General features: G+C 39.3%; 1 protein-coding gene across 2 annotated transcripts in view; it reads left to right on the forward strand.

Annotated features, from left to right (window-relative positions):
- Window positions 1–18,021, forward strand: part of ADGRD1 (adhesion G protein-coupled receptor D1) — a 2,063,662-nt gene that overhangs the window by 1,511,635 nt on the left and 534,006 nt on the right. The gene's annotated exons all lie outside the window — the stretch shown is intronic.

Here is an 18,021-nt window from a genome sequence, read left to right on the forward strand (position 1 = left end):
CATAGATGTAAGGGAAGAAATCTCTGAGGTGCAAACTGAGACAGATAAATATTTAGAAAAAAAGGAATTTAAGAGTAAGACTATCAATAATACATTTCCTAGGAAATACCCCTAAAGCCCAAAGAATTTTAGCTATGTGAGTGAGACAAAGTAAAGTTGAAAATGGATCTTTAAGGTTATGGACAAGCAGATTAATACTAACACAAATAACCCAGTAAAGATTTTAAGCAATTTTCAAGTAATTTTTAGGATTACTTTCAAGACCTTTACTTTTTGCTACTAGAACAGGTAACTCAAAACATTGATATTAAACAATATGTAAATAATTTAACTTGGCCAGACTTAGATGAAGCTGCTTTAAAATGACTGATGACTCCCATAACAGCTGAGGAACTGTAAGAAATTCTAAGCAGGTTATCTCTAAGGCAAATACCAGGCACAGACAGGATATTCTTAGAAATCTATTTAACAGAAGGTAAAGATTTAATATCTCAATTCTTGCATATAATGAATGAGGTCTTCAGAACACAGATTCCCCCTGCTCATGGAGATAAGCTGTGATCTCAGCTATACTAAAATCAACAAAAGATTTAGTAAATGCCAGTCTGTACAGGCTAGTTTCAGTTTTTAACCCAGACTATAAAATATTCATGGTGTTCTTAACAGCCAGGCTTATTAGAGTGATTCCTAATATGATACATAAAGATCGCTGTGGATTTATAAGAGGGAGGCAAGCCTTTGATAATATCATGAAGATGCTGTTAATAATACAGTAAAGCTGAACAAGAGAACCCACAAGCACTGATACCAAGTATTAAACTGAAAAATCTTTTGAAAGACTAAACCAGAGTTTATCTATTTAAGGTCATATAATGTCTGCACTTTGCATCCTCATTGATTAACTTGCTGAGGTATATATATCAGGTAGCCTCTGCAAGGACAAAACTGATTGTAGAGCTATCCCAAACCTAAGCTACCATTAGCAGCATCGTTATTCTCACTGCTATTCACCCGGTACCTTGGAAATGTGGAAATAAGGCCAAGAGAGTAGAATATAATGGCTATGAAGATGGGAAACAGAGAGACAAAAATGTTGTTATATGCAGATGGCATATTGCTGTATTTAATAAATCCTAGGTGCATCTTCAGGACTTGTTCAAGGAACTGCAACAGTTTTGTGAAATATCAGGATGCATGATAAACAAAGTGAAAATAATCAAAATAAATGATCATACCTCAACAGAATTATGCTGTAACTATCCACTAGTATTTCACAGAGAAACGTTTAATTATCTTGCCATAAAATTAGCTCCCTCGCTAAAAGAATTTGATAGGCATACATGCAAATCAACAAAAAAAAAGAAGATAAAAGGTTGGAAGTTTCTAGATCTGGACCTTGATCGTAATATACAGGTGCTGCAAATATTCATACTGCTCCAGTTACTATATAGTTTGCAGGCAGTACCTTAAGACACAGGGGCACAATTTTTATGGATTTAAAAATATACTGTTGAGTTTTATTTGGGGCATATGAGAACCGTATAAGTAACCTGGGAGCAAATATCAAAGCCAGCCTACTGGTGAGCCTCACAAGTACCATTTTTTGTATAAAATGGCAGCAATAAGAAGAAATCCCAAGTTGAGTGGGCCTAGGCAAAGAGATAAAAAATAGTTACAGACCCTGACACTCTTCTCTGGAAGGAAGAAAAGGTTAAATTAAAAGACCTAAAGAAGAAGATAGAAGGGACAGTTAAATGTATGAGTTGTGGAAAGATGGAAAAAGTAATAGGTTCATAGCAGGTTACTAGGCTAATGGTCCTAGGGCCTTTACAAGCCTAGCCATGTAATATCCCGAGTACCCTTATTGACTATAGTTAGATGGTTATTATTAGCAGAGCAATTATGTGATCAGCACTGACTGCCCCTGTTCACGAGGGCATAGGTGCAACCCCTGGGGTGAATTTATGGTCACTCATCCAGTTGTCAAGTTTATGCTTGAATAGGGTCATTGAGGAGCTCTGCTTCACATGAAGTGAGAGCTTATTCCAGAGGAGTGGCAATCGCTGGGAGATATATTAGTTTCTCCAGAATGTTCTTTTTATGTCACAGGCTAGGTTGAGATCTATGGAGTGAGTTATTCTTGTCCCATTTGATTTGCAGATGTGCAGAATTTCCATTAGGGCAAGGTCTGAGACTGCTCTGTAGGCCAGGCACAGGTCATCTGTCAGCAGCCTGTGTGATACAGAGTACAATGACAGTGTTTTCAGTCATACTGTGTATGTCATGCTTTGAAGGCCCTGGATTTTCTTGGTTAGAAGCCTCTGTGGTCTCTCCAGTTGCTGCAGGTGTCTGGCGAGGTACATACAGAAGGGAGCATTGTGCATTGTATAGCTTCATAGGTGTTTACTAGGCTAAAGACTACAATGGTCTTTTTAAGCCTAGTCATGCATCCCAAATCTCTTCTGATACTTTTGATAAGTGTAAACAGGGGCTTGGGAGATTAAACATTTACAAGCTAGGGCCTGGAAGACAAACCATTTACAGGTTGCCTGTATCCATTAGAGACATAGGTGCCAAACCAGGGAAGAATTTACTGTTTTCATCCAATTGTCTACAGGTTGCATTTGAATTGGGATAGGGAGGAATTCTGCTTCACAGGGATGGGGAGCTTGTTCCATTGACAGGATAATCTCTGGGACACATACCTGTATCTCCAGCAGGTCCTGTTTACATCACAGGCAAGGTTTAAGTCTTTAGAATGGTTTATTATGGTGCTGTTTGTTTTGCGAATATGCAGGAGGTTCATCAGAGTGGGGTCTGACAATGCCCTGTATGTCAGGCATAGATCTCCCCTCAAAAGCCTATAAGAGACAGAATACAGGGATAGAACCTTGAGGTGGTCTGCATAGAACATTTTACTTAAGCCCTGTATTCTTTTAGTGAGGAACCTCTGTGGGCATTGCAGTTGTTGGATATGCCTGGTTAGGTACATACCAAAGGGGGCATTGTACTCAATGATAGGTCCAATGAATGTTGAATACAGTGGAACCATGACTTCCTTGGACTTGGATGCCATACCTTTGTTTATAAGTTGTGCAATATGGAATGATTTCTGCACTACTGTAGACATGTGACGGTCAAAGGCTAGATTACCATCTATGTGTGTCCCTCAGTCTGTGACTATAGGGTAAACTCTAAGGGGTGTGTTGTCAATATGATAGTTACCAGGGATGGATGACTTCCCAAAGTATAATATTATGCTTTTCTTGGCATTTAGTTTTAATCTGTGGCTCTGACACCAGTTGTTTGTCTGTGTCAGTGTAGGTTTCAATGACAGGTCCTAATTTGCAATCATCTGCAAATTTAGTCAGCCAGAGACCACTGATATTGGCCTTGACTTCAGAGAAGTAAATGCCAAAAAGGAGCGGTCCAAGGACTGATCCCTGATGGACTCCACTTATTACTGGCCTTTTTGTAGAGGTGGACTCCATATACTTAATTACTCAAATAGTGATCTGAAAAGGGCCAAGTACAGGGAAGCTATAACCTCCCTGGTCTTGGATGCAATGTCCTTAATTATGAAATGTGCAATGTAGAATGCTTTTCTTACCACTGTGGACACATGGTTATCTAAGTTTATATTGCTCTCAACCTGTGTTCCTAAGTCTTAACCCCTGAGTTTGAACTTAGAGGGGGTGCTTTCTATATCATAATAAGCAGGTGCTGCTTCTTTGCCAAACTGAATAATTAGGCATTTTTTCGTTAAGTTTTAGTCTGTGAGTTTGGCACCAACCATTTGTCTGTGTCGGCCCTTTCTGTAATATGTTAACATTGCTTGGGGAATCTATGATTGTGCCCAGTTTACAGTCTTCTGTAAATGTGGTAAGCCACAGGCCATCTGCCTTCACCTAGACTTCAGAGAAATAGATTCCAAACAGTAGAGAGCCCAGCACAGATCCTTGTGGTACTCCACTGGTAACTGGTCTACTGATGGAGGTGGGCTTCCCAACTTCAACGGTGTGTGTTTTGTCAGTGAGCCAGTTAATCCCCAGATGTAAGAGTTTCTCTGTCATACCTGAAATGGGAGATTGTGTCAAAGGGGGTCTATATCATTTCATTGAAAACTCATTTCATTGAAGCTTAATTCATTGACACATATTCACTAAAAGCTCACTTCACTGAAAACCCAATTCACTGAAAGCTCACTTCACTGAAAACCCATTTCACTGAAACTCATTTTGTTGAAAGGTATATATGTGGCCTATTCTCCACTGTTGTGCGATCCTGGAGTTAGTATATAAAGTAAGGGGGGTGTGGGGGCACAGCCCCCCACATTCGGGGGTGGGGGGGGCAAATCCCCCCCATAAATTGGTTATATGTTGTCTTCTGGAAGAATTTTTTCGTTACACTTGTAAGTATCCATCTATATGCTTTAAAATATTTACAATGTGTGGGGACCTATGCCCCCCACACCCCCCAATGTGGGTAGTGCTCACTGGGTAGCAATGGGCAACTGTGTTATGCACAGAAAGGTAGTTGAGCTAAGGAGGGTTCTCTAGCAGATATCAAGGGAAAATTGTGTTTCTAAGTTTGTGTGTCTATACATGGCAGTGCTAAAACCCTGTTGCAGGGTGTATAGCTATGCATAAACATGGTGCTTAAGTAAAGTTAAACAGTTTTAACACAAACTAACCAATAGGAAAGTCCAAAACTGAGGCTTTTTCAAATGATCCTCAACTCAGATGGATCCTGGGCTACACACTTTTGCCACAGGGGTGCAGGAGGGCCTTCTGAATGTAGTATGGCTGGTTTTAGTGCTCAAGTAATACCAAACAGCCTAAATTCAGCAAATTTGAATATAGCCTATGCTATGAAATACAGAAGTACTAGAAATTCAAAGTGCAGAAGTCACAGTAGTAGAAACAGCAAAAAAATAAAGTAGCAATTAATCAAAATGCAATTCAAAAAAGTGCAGTGCAAGATTAGAATATGCTTACTTTTTGCTGAATTCAGTTGATGCCTTGGATTTAATTCAGATTTACTCCAGATCTCTGGCTAAGGTTAAAGGTCACCAAAGTATGAGGAGCTCCACCAAACTGACTAAGTTGTCCCCAGTAAAAGTGTCCGTCAAGGATAAGCTGGAATCAGGATCAATACTGAGGTAGGTGACTAAAGAAGAGGGAGTAAGTTACTGTCATAACACAGAAATAGGAGGGTCATTTATCACATGAGAAAGATTTAAATTTATATTCCATTTAAAATATGGATACTTCCTGTTATATTGTAGAATAAAACAACTATATTAAAGAGAAGTATATGATGGGAAAAGCAGACCAAAAATGGCAGAATTACTATTAAATATTCAACATTAACAATGTACCTACATTGTTGTAATTTAGTATTTATTCAGGCATTTTTTTTTTTAAATAAAAAGCTTCATAAACTTTTGATTAAGCCATGGCCCAAGTAAATCTGTGGTCCATTTTGATGTTACTGTAAGCAGATCGAACTCTGCTTCCATAGACTGTAATGGGTACATCTTTTCTCATGTGCACCCATTAAAGTCTGGATACACTTCACAATTTCACTGCCATGATGTCGCTGTGGTTAAAGTTTACTTTTTAGTTCAGTGGCATGATCGTAAGAAAAGCTGTGATATAAAAAGATTTTGATTTTCCACCAGAAAAAGGAGCTGCCTAACAACTCTCATAATACTGCGGAAATGTTGGCCAGCAATTTGTGTAAAGAATTTTAATGACCGAATCACTTTAATGTAATTCTTTTCATAGCAAATTGGCAGTGGTGTCCTGTGGCATTAATGACAAAACAACAAATGAAATGATGACATACTGTATGCATTGCAGGGTATAAATATAAGCATTTAGTTAATATGTGGCTACCATTTTGGGGAACCATAAAACCAGTCCCCTGCATACTTTTGTAGAGGATAGCACTGCTTTAGAGTGAAGAACAGATGTAACCACCTTTGTAAGTGACATCAGAAATGAACAGTCTTTTGCACATGGGCAGCAAACACACCATTTAGTTATTTATGCTCACGCCATGATAATGCAGCCATAGAAAAAAGAGAAATACTCTGAAAATGTAAAAACAGCTTGTACATCCTCAGTCTTCTTGGATAGTCTCTTAACATGAAAAAACAAAACAAAAACATTCCATAACTTGTGTATCTGGGGATTTGTGACTGAACAGTTTGCATTCCATGAGTTACCATTTGTTGAATATTAGATATCTCGGAAATATCACTGGGTGGAAGTGACCTTGCAATGATTATCTCTATACCTCTCAGTCTAGATACATGGATCTATGTTAGAACATTGAATAACTGAAACACTGATGTTTATAACATCAATCCCAAATCACTTAACAGCACGATATCAAAGTGCCAGAACTTCAAAATCAAAATGTCAACAGTCTGCATTTTTCCTGGGGGACAAGCCCCCTCTGCACACACCCGACCCCCTACTAATTGTAAACCACATACAGGATCACACTACAGCTGGCAAAGGGAAAACTCCACTCCCAGTTGTATTAATGTGTAATAGTTTTGATTTCTGTGTTATGGCACTTCAAAAGTGTGCCATTTTGGTGATTTGGGATCAATGTTATGAATGTCAACATTTCTCCTAATATTATCTTCAAATAATGTAACTCAAAGAGGAAAAAATTCAGGATTTCCAGGGAGTTATACTAATCAATGCTGGGCACAGTGCTGAAACTCTGCAGCTGTAGCCATACTAATCAATACTGTGAAAAGTTCTGAAACACTGCAGCTATAGCCATACAAATCACTTTTGGGCAGAGTGATGAAACACTGCAGCTGTGGCCATACTATTCAATGCTGAGAACATTGCTGAAGCACTCTAGCTGTAGCCATACTATTCAGTACTGGGCAAAGTGCTGAAAATCTGCAGCTGTAGCCATACTAATCATTACTGGGCACAGTGTTGAAACACTGCAGCTGTAGGTATACTAATCAGTGCTGGCCACATTGCTGAAACACTACAGCTGCAGCCATACTAATCAATGGTGGGCACAGCGCTGAAACACTGCAGCTGTAGCCATACTAATCAATGCTGTGCACAGTGCTGAAACACTGCAGCTGTAGCCATACTGATCAATGCTGCACACAGTGCTGAAACACTGCAGCTGTAACCATAGTAATCAATGCTGGGCACAGTGCTGAAACACTGCAGCTGTAGCCATACTGATCAATGCTGCACACAGTGCTGAAACACTGCAGCTGTAACCATAGTAATCAATGCTGGGCACAGTGCTGAAACACTGCAGCTGTAGCCATAATAATGAATGCTGGGCACAGTGCTGAAACATTGCAACTGTAGCCATACTAATCAGTGCTAGGCTCAGTGTTGAAGCACTGCAGCTGTAGCCATACTTATCAATGCTGTGCACAGTGCTGAAACACTGCAGCTGTAGCCATACTAATCAATGCTGTGCACAGTGCTGAAACACTGCAGCTGTAGCCATACTGATCAATGCTGCACACAGTGCTGAAACACTGCAGCTGTAACCATAGTAATCAATGTGGGCACAGTGCTGAAACACTGCAGCTGTAGCCATAATAATGAATGCTGGGCACAGTGCTGAAACATTGCAACTGTAGCCATACTAATTGGTGCTAGGCTCAGTGTTGAAGCACTGCAGCTGTAGCCATACTTATCAATGGTGGGCACAGCGCTGAAACTCTGCAGCTGTAGCCATACTAATCAATGTTGGGCACAGTGCTGAAACACTGCAGCTATAGCCATACTAATCAATGCTGGGCACAGTGCTGAAACACTGCAGCTGTGGCCATACTAATCAATGCTGTGCAAAGTGCTGAAACACTGCAGCTGTAACCATACTAATCAGTGCTGGGCACAGTGCTGAAACACCGCAGCTTAAGCCATACTAATCAATGCTGGGCACAGTGCTGAAACAGTGCAGCTGTAGCCATACTAATCATTGCTGGGATCAGTGTTGAAACACTGCAGCTGTAACCATACTTATCAATGGTGGGCACAGTGCTGAAACACTGCAGTTATAGCCATACTAATCAATGCTGGGCACAGTGCTGAAACACTGGAGCTGTAGCCATACTAATCAATGCTGGGCACAGTGCTGAAACAGTGCATCTGTAGCCATACTAATCAATACTGGGCACAGTGCTGAAACACTGCAGCTGTAGCCATACTAATCAGTGCTGGGCACAGTGCTGAAACACTGCAGCTGTAGGTATATTAATCAATGCTGGGCACAGTGCTGAAACAATGCAGCTGTAGCCATACTAATCAGTGCTGGGCACAGTGCTGAAACACTGCAGCTGTAGGTATATTAATCATTGCTTGGCACAGTGCTGAAACACTGCAGCTTTAGCCATACTTATCAATGCTGGGCACAGTTCTGAAACATTGCAACTGTAGCCATACTAATCAGTGCTGGGCTCAGTGTTGAAACACTGCAGCTTTAGCCATACTTATCAATGCTGGGCACAGTGCTGAAACACTGGAGCTGTAGCCATACTAATCAGTGCTGGGCACAGTGCTGAAACACTGCAGCTGTAGGTATATTAATCAATGCTGGGCACAGTGCTGAAACAATGCAACTGTAGCCATACTAATCAGTGCTGGGCTCAGTGTTGAAACACTGTAGCTATAGCCATACTAATCAATGCTGGGCACAGTGCTGAAACACTGGAGCTGTAGCCATACTAATCAATGCTGGGCACAGTGCTGAAACAGTGCATCTGTAGCCATACTAATCAATACTGGGCACAGTGCTGAAACACTGCAGCTGTAGCCATACTAATCAGTGCTGGGCACAGTGCTGAAACACTGCAGCTGTAGGTATATTAATCAATGCTGGGCACAGTGCTGAAACAATGCAGCTGTAGCCATACTAATCAGTGCTGGGCACAGTGCTGAAACACTGCAGCTGTAGGTATATTAATCATTGCTGGGCACAGTGCTGAAACACTGCAGCTTTAGCCATACTTATCAATGCTGGGCACAGTGCTAAAACATTGCAACTGTAGCCATACTAATCAGTGCTGGGCTCAGTGTTGAAACACTGCAGCTGTAGCCATACTTATCAATGGTGGGCACAGTGCTGAAACACTGCAACTATAGCCATACTAATCAATGCTGGGCACAGTGCTGAAACACTGCAGCTGTAGCCATACTAATCAGTGCTGTGCAAAGTGTTGAAACACTTTAGCTGTAACCATACTTATCAATGGTGAGCACAGTGCTGAAACACTGCAGCTGTAGCCATACTAATCAATGCTGGGCTCAGTGCTGAAACACTGCAGCTATAACCATACTAATCAATGCTGGGCACAGTGCTGAAACACTGCAGCTCTAGCCATACTAATCAATGCTGGGCACAGTGCTGAAACACTGCAGCTGTAGCCATACTAATCAATGCTGGGCACAGTGCTGAAACACTGCAGATGTAGCCATACTAATCAATACTGGCCACAGTGCTGAAACATTGCAGCTGTAGCCATACTAATCAGTGCTGGGCACAGTGCTGAAACACTGCACCTGTAGGTATACTAATCAATTCTGGGCACAGTGCTGAAACTCTGCAGCTGTAGGCACATTAACCAATGCTGTGCATGGTGCTTTAACAATGCAGCTGCAGGTATACTAATCAATGCTAGGCACAGTGCTGAAACACTGCAGCTCTATGTATACTAATCAGTGCTGGTGCACTGCAGCCATAGGTATAGTAATCAGTGCTGGGCATAGTGCTGAAACACTGCACTTGTAGGTGTATTTATTAGTACTGAGAACGTTGCTGAAATGCTGCAGGTATAGCTATACTAATCAATATCTGGCACAGTGCTGAAATGCTGCAGTTGTATCTATACTAATCAATACCAGGCAAAGTGTGAAATGTGGCAGCTATAGCTATATTAATCAATACTGGGCACAATGGTGAAATGCTGTAGGTATATCTTTATTAATCAATACTGGGCACAGTGTTGAAATGCTGTAGGTATATCTGTATTAATTCATACTGGACACAGTGGTGAAATGCTGCTGGTGTAGTTAATTTCTCCTGTCATGCATCTTTATCTAGTGTGGCCTGTCTCATAGGTGTCTGTTTAACAGGGACACACTTGATTTTTGTCTCAGAATGTTTGCTTGCATCTCATAAAAAATGCACGTTTTCTTTTTAAATTCAACTTTTATTAACATTAATCAATCTATTACGTAATTCATGTACAATCCTTGTGTATGGTGCCCCGTCATCCAGCTGTGGTCAGTTATTGTTCTGCTAACGAAATTATGTTAATTCCCTTTGTTGCAATATGATCTGGCCCAATAAGTTTGTTTACAGTATCGTAAATGTACTTAATAGTCTATTATAAACATTATCAAAATTCTCCTAAAACTTAAACTGCGCACAGTGATTCTAATTAATACCTTCTGTCATTAAAAAAAAAGACAAAAATACAAGTAATTCTCTAAGACGAAATAAAAAAGACAGAAAAGAAGAAAAAGAAAACTGCTATTAAATATTACTCTTTTGTCACTAAATGATAATTGAAAGCATAAATAATGTATGTATTATTATGGTAATAAAATTTCTTTTTCAGAAAATACAGTATCTGCAAACAGTAGCTTCTAGAACTGCTGCTAACTGAGCTGGATGCCAAGTGTCTGCAGCTATAGTTGCATGCTGTCAGCCGACATGATGTCGGTCGGGGGGGGGCAGTCAAGGCCACACACACTGTGCTGAGTAGCATTAGGAGCCCACAGAAGCAGGTATGTAATTTTATGAATCAGCTAGTCTTGAGGTTCTCCTTCGGGATGGATTTTGAGTGGGTGATGTTGTGTAAATGGAGAGACAAGGCAAAGGGTACCCATGCTGTCAACTATAACTAAATCTCTTTTCTGGTTATTTGGAAGCAAGGGGGGTGAGATATGTCCTAAGTAGTCAAGTTTTGAATTTGCTATACCACAGTTCTTATTAAATATTGATTGCATGATGCTTTTCTTATATACCGGTATTGCAGATGGTTTTCAGGAGAGAAGGGACAATATGTGTCCAAAATTACTCTTGGTTTACATTAAAAGGTAAGATTCGGAACAGGTACACCTGCACTTCATATTGGCATTTTATCCTGATCAGCTTTTCATCAATTTTTTTATATTGTATCTTGTTTTACCATGTTTACTTGGATTATACAAGCTAACAGAGCTCTTTCTTTTTTCTGTTATTTGTTTCGATTGTCTCCATTATAGTGCACCAGTGTGGTCTTTGTATATATAAATAAGGGGTTTGGGGAGTTGCATCCTTGCAAAACACTGATAAAAAAAAAATATATATATATATGTGTATGTTGCACTTCTAGATATTCAAAATTTGATAAAGCATTAACTTGTACCTGTATAACAAAACTTTAGATAACATGGTATTCAGCATAAAAAAACATGAGCTCTGTTATTTATCTTTAAGAGGGGTGTATTTTGTTGCATACTTGGACACAGAGCAGAGCTTGAATCTCCTTCTGCATTTAGATATACTGTGTACAGTTGGTTTGCCCACCTTTCCTATAGCTAGTGGTATAGTTCAGACACATGTAAGACCCATGTCATCCACCACAGACACATCCAGTGATAGATAAAGAGACCAGCATCTTCAGACAGCTACAGATCAAACTTGTTACATCAGTTCCTGGTGTGATCGAGCGCATCACTGCCTTGACACATCTGCAGACACAGGTTGCTGTACTCAGACCCTTCACACACCAGGACCCACATTGCTGAGGCACATTTTAGTTATTTGTCTATTTGTTTACCAGGTTGGTGGACTGGTTTGTTGACATTTTTATCCAAGCCCATGCTAACTTGATTTAACAATCACTAATATTACATTAACAGCCAGTATTTTTTCATTGTACTAATGCAGTGCAGGGTGGCTGTGGGGGGGGGGGTGCAACCCCCCCACATGGTTGGTGCAGGGGGGCTTAGGTTAGTTATGTGCAGGGTTAGTTATCAAAAGATGCTACATTTCTTTATACACAGAGTATAAATGACTTTCAGTAGTTGTTGCACTGTATGCACACGGTATTGATTACATGTAATGGTAACAATTTGTTGGTCTGTACTGTCAGTTTTAACTGTCACTTTTTTGTTATCCATTGTAAATACAGATCAACATGGCTGCTTTGCAGGTAGTGATATTAAACACATTCTTGAGCAGAGCTAAAAGACATTTTTTGACTCTGTGGTAGCTAAAAAGATATATCCATCAGGTTGCCAGGCCCTACTTCTACTTGCCTACCAATTATTTTTTTACAACAATATTATATAACTGCTGATTTAGTACATTATATGGTATCCAGCACATTATATACCTCTTTGCAGGATAATTCTTTAACCTTTGTGCCTGTGTCTTGATATTGTATTTTAGGGTTCCTATTACATGAACAAACTTTTCAAAGTTCGAATATCATATGGTCGACAACATATGATCGAAATTTGAAAAGTTCGAAGGTTAAATGTAATGGTGTCGTACAGTGCAGAATGGGAGAATTTCCCTTTTCTGCACTGAAGGGTGATCTCAGAGTTGGTATATTTATGTAGGGTGGCTGTGGGGGGCACAGCCCCCCACATGGTTGGTGCAGGGGGGCTTGCCCCCCTGCTTGGAGCATTAAGGTAAGTTTTATTTTTTTTTTATGTTTTATTATATATTCAAAGTTTCAAACTTTGATCATATGTTGTCGAACATATGGGATTTGAAGTTTTGAAACTTCAAATATATAATATAGACCCATATTTTATGCTGTTGATAGCATTATGATTGTCTACATATTGTCATCGATGGATTTATATGAAAAGGTTTGCCTTATAAACTCCATTATTTTTAATTGACCTTTATTGTAGTCCTCATTTGAATGTTGGAGTGAAGATAGTTCCAATTTGCTGACTAGGCCAAATTGTAGTCTGTAAAGTGTTAGGGAGTTTCATTGTTTACAGACAGTGTATGTGTGCCTTGTCTGTTAGATTCAGTCTCTGTACATGTCTGAATAGAGCATGTGCCATTTCAATTCTGAGTCACATAAATATATATTCAGTATATGAATGCTTGCCATCAGACATCTGTGACACAGAACATTCCTTGAAGTTCCAAACAGGTATGGACAGTCATGTAAATCACAGGTAGACTGCATTTTGATACAGAAATGCAACCAATATTGAAAATATTCACATACAATTAAGCAAATACTGGAACAGTTTTAATGATCCACGGAAGGTTTGCAAGGCATTATCCGAAATGGCACTTGAGACATGCATAAATAAGAGGCCATTCATATTTTTAGATGTTTATAACACATTTTATTGTGCTGCCATTGTGGAGAATGTGTTAATGCCTGAAAATGATAACGGGGTTTCGCAAAGGTTAAGCCTTCCCAAAGAAATAAAATTGTGTCGGTTTCTGGAATAAGCAAAACTATTTTTTGCGAAAAAAGTACTGGAAGCAGTCTCATTTAAACTGTTTTTTTTTTTCATTGATGTGAGCCCGAATGATCCCTTTTGACTTTCTAAGAAGGCAATAAAATAAAATATTTCATCTATGTTTAGCTCTGTGTTGCCTCAGTGAGATCAAATTATGTAGCACTTTAGGCATGCACAGAGAATGAGAGTACCTGCTATAAAAGAACAAACCTTTCTCTTACAACGTTATTCCCTCATATAATGTGACTCTTCCATTATTCTCAACATTTATATAGGTCAGTTCTTGTACCAGAGTAACATTTACTTAATGTTAGTAACTTGTAAAAAAAAAAAAAAAAACAAAGCCTAGCAAAGTCAGAGATAGGCCTTATTTTCTGAGAGTTCCAGCTAAAGTCCTAAAAACATGAATCTGGCAAGTTTTCAGCTGTAAGTGTTACAGTAAGGAGGCTTTTCTCCATTTCCCCTTCCCTGATTCATGTACTTATTGTTGTACTCTTGTGCTCTTTTTTTTACATGCCGTAAATGATGCTGCTTCCTCTCTTCCTATCTTTGTGAGGACACCATCTGTTTTATCGGGGTTGCTGATGCATTCAGTATGTGCTGCATGCATATACAGTGTATACCCTACCTGCACGTTACACTACAGTGTGTGTTGGTTTATTACCTGGTCGCCTACACTCTCTATTGCACAGTCCTATCTCACAGTCTGTATTGCAAGCATCCTTACAGCATGTGTTGCTTCTACTCCTGCTCGCCTTCTTTGCTGCACCCACATCTTTAGGCTGTGCTGTTTGTATACTCACAGCTACATGAATACCTATATAGATTCGCTGTCAGTAATCACAACCATTTAACTGATTTGCAAATAATCATAGCTAAAACATTAAAAGGTACATGAAATTGTTTTCTCTGATAAGCCACATGAAAAAGATCAGTAAATACTCCTAAATAATCTTTTTTTCAGGGGGTAAGCCGCCCTGCATCCCACAATGTTCAGAGCTTTGCCCCAGTAGTGAGAGGTGCAACTGCCCCAAATGCAAAGTGTTGGGGGGTGTAACTGGCCATGCCCATTCTCTAATGCAGTACCTGCTTTTATAAACTGGTATAACATTTGTGGTCAAACTGTTTCTTGGTATTGGCACAGGGCCCTGGTTGAGGCAGCTATGTTCTGCTTTGCCCCACACCCCTCCCTCTAACTCCAAGATTGTATAAACTCAGAGGAAATAGAAAAGCTGTAAAGCAAACATAAATCTCAGTTTCCTTTGTTTCACAACTCTTGTGACAAAAATCTGTGCACAAGATATGTGGCAAAAAAGATCTGATGTGTTAAAGTGTTGACTACAAAAAATCTGACTCAGCTCCTTTGATGTTTTTAACATACTCATAAATTATATGATAATCTGTAGTGCTCCCCAATGCCAATGGCTCAACAAAATACCCAGAGAAAACCCACATGAACACAGGGAGGACATGCAGACTCCACACAGAATGTACTCCAGCTGAGAACTGAACCAGAGAACCTCTTGCTATGAGGTGACAATGCTACCACTGCACCACTGCACAGATTTATCCTGTTCTGCATATGTACTCCTGTACTTCATTCTGCATGCATACTTGTAATTTGTATTGCATGTACAGATATACTGTGAACTGAATGCATTCTGTAGTCTGTGTCTGTGTCATGACTGTGCTGTGTTACAACTCAGGGGAACATGTGCTGTGTCTTGGAAGAAGTGCTTACTTCAGCTTTTAATATGCGCACACATGTCCCCACATGTTAACATATATAGTTTAGGTCAATGACAATGATAGGGTCATCTGCCTTGCAAAGAAGATGCTTTTTCTTAGGGGCTGGGGCTCATATAATAAACAAACCTCATGACTTCTCTCTGTTACTCTTGCCTGCCTCCATGGTATGAGACTTAAAATCCATAGTTGCTCTAGACTTCATGTATGTTTTATTTTTAAAGCCCTGTAAGCGTCAGATAGTTGAATTCTGTTCATCTTTATCATGCAGCTGCAAAACTCCAGCCAGGTAAGGTGAGTTCTGAAATGTTAGGTACATTATCTGGTTTTACACATTGTGTTTTAAGCATTCAAGGCAAAACTGAAATCTGAATAATTCTTCCTGGACATTGTAGCCAGCAAGTATTATGAGAAGACCTGTTTGCACTACAAAGGGTTATCTTTTGTCATCAGGTGACTTTGATCTAGACAGCACTTGTGTGCTTCTAGTATAGTTTTGAGTTTGTTTTGTTGTTATTTATTTTACTTGTTCGGATACTATAATGATGCGGTGGTAAGACTTACTGCTTTACAGATCTTGGTTAACCTGTCCAGTTCTTGGCAGGGTACCTTCTCTGAGGAGTATGCATGTAGGTTTTCACTGTATCATTTGTTTTCCTCATTCACCATAAAAGTGTGTGTGTGTGTGTGTGTGTGTGTGTGTGTGTGTGTGTGTGTGTGTGTGTGTGTGTGTGTGTATCTATCTATCTATATATATATATATATATATATATATATATACATATACACACACACACACACGCCTGCACAGTGGACTGATATCTCATCCTGCACTGGTTCTCTGCCTTATACCTATTGCTTACTGGAACAGGATATCCCTCCCGTCAGCCCTAAATAATGTAATGTTAGATGAGTAATGAAGACTAAGTAAATACATGTCTACTGTAGTCTCTACTGATTCACAGCCTCTTTTGGTTACACTTATCTGCTTAGAAGTTTGAACTCAGTTCACCACTGAAATGCATACATGGTGCTAGAATAATGTCTTCCATCAAAGTTATACCGTTTCCTCATTCTTTGTTATGCTGTACTATTTCCTTACATCTCTCCTTTATTTTCCTCGCAACGTGTTTCCATGTTCTTCTTCTTTACAACCAGGATTCACTTCCATTGAAATACAATATTTCCTTCCTTCCCTCCCACACTTCCTTTTGTGGCATACACACATGCTTCTTATCTTCTCTTCCTTATTGTGATTTCTTATACTAGCCAAGTGCATTGATAGTTTGTCTGACTGCAGATACCTCACTGGCTTCTGTCCTAGCGTATGTTATGGCTGCTCATTCCTCATGAGAGCTGACAAGAAGCTCAGTTCTGGTATAGCCCATTTTCCAAGGTGATTAATGTTTTGTTTTATATCTCCACACTGATGACCTGCTAGACTTATTCTTTGAGTGTAGCTTGTATTGCAAGGTGGCAGGTGGTCTGTACTACCTTTGTGCTTTATGATCAATGTTTTATTTTTAATTTCCTTTATCAGCTCTGGAGCTTTTTTCTCTAGAGCTTACACTATAAAGGGGTATGCTTAGGTGAAGAAACTAATCAACAGTGTATACGTGAATACATAATAAATATGCTGTTATCTCTTGCTACAGTATATTAATAGGAACAATCTGATTTCCTTGCCTGTTTTCCCATTACCTTTCAATTATGATTGCACATTCCTTTCCTTTAGAACTTCTCATATCAGCCTCAACTCTGTGTACCTGCATACCTCTTAACCTCTAAGCACAAAAAGTCTTGTCAGAGCCAAAAATAATGGAGGCAATAGGGACCAAAATCAGGGACGTCATTTAAGAATTTATTTTATTAACTTAGAAAATTGCAAGAATGACAAGTTTTGCATTAATATGCATTTTCTAAATTACATGGTCTGAAACTTGAATGTGTGTCATTATTTAGTGATTTCAGTCCTCAGTGGTTTACCAGAAAAACACACATTTTATGAAGAATATATCAAAACTATAAGTCAAAAAGCTGTATATTCTGTGTAAATCTGGACAATTTAATGGTACATTCTTGTCCTTAACATTTTTTGAAAACACTATATTAGTTACCATGTAACAGCCTGTTGTTCTTTACCTATTATCTTCACACCCAGTAGTTAATATTCAGGGTATAAATACAGTACATGGCCTTCCCAACACTTACACCAGGACAGAATTGCATGCCAATAAGGCTTTCATCATTTGAGAAAACAGTTTCTAATAATTATGTGTAGGTACATGACCTGACATTTTTATAGAACATCAAGGTCATACTACACATTTAGTAATGTAATATATAAAGTGGAAGATACAATAGTGTTTTGTCCCTGTACTGCCTCGCTGTGGAGCAAATGTGAGCATTTTATTGCATATCTACAATCCAGATAAATCTATACATACTGATAAACCACAAGTAATAAGTAGAAACTTCTGGACGCGTTACCCTTTCGGCTTCATTATTCACATATGTCAATTTTAGAACTCAGATGTTATGTTCTTTGACTGCTTTGACCTCTTTTATGTCAGGGTGCTGGTGTTACTAACACAAGAGATGGAAAACTCTTCCAAGGAAACAGCATTTGAGGCTTCATTTTGTCATTTAAAATATCAGTTATCAAATGCCATGTAAGCTTTATGGACAGAATGCTTTAGATCTGTAAACAAATTTCTCAAGAACCTGCACATTCTACAGTTAAGTGAAGAGTCCCACATCTAGGTGCGGCAATCATGGGATG

Source organism: Protopterus annectens, chromosome 4.part0 (genome assembly GCF_019279795.1).
Source record: "Protopterus annectens isolate FY-2018-M chromosome 4.part0, PAN1.0, whole genome shotgun sequence".
In the NCBI taxonomy this organism is placed as follows: Eukaryota; Metazoa; Chordata; order Ceratodontiformes; family Protopteridae; genus Protopterus; species Protopterus annectens.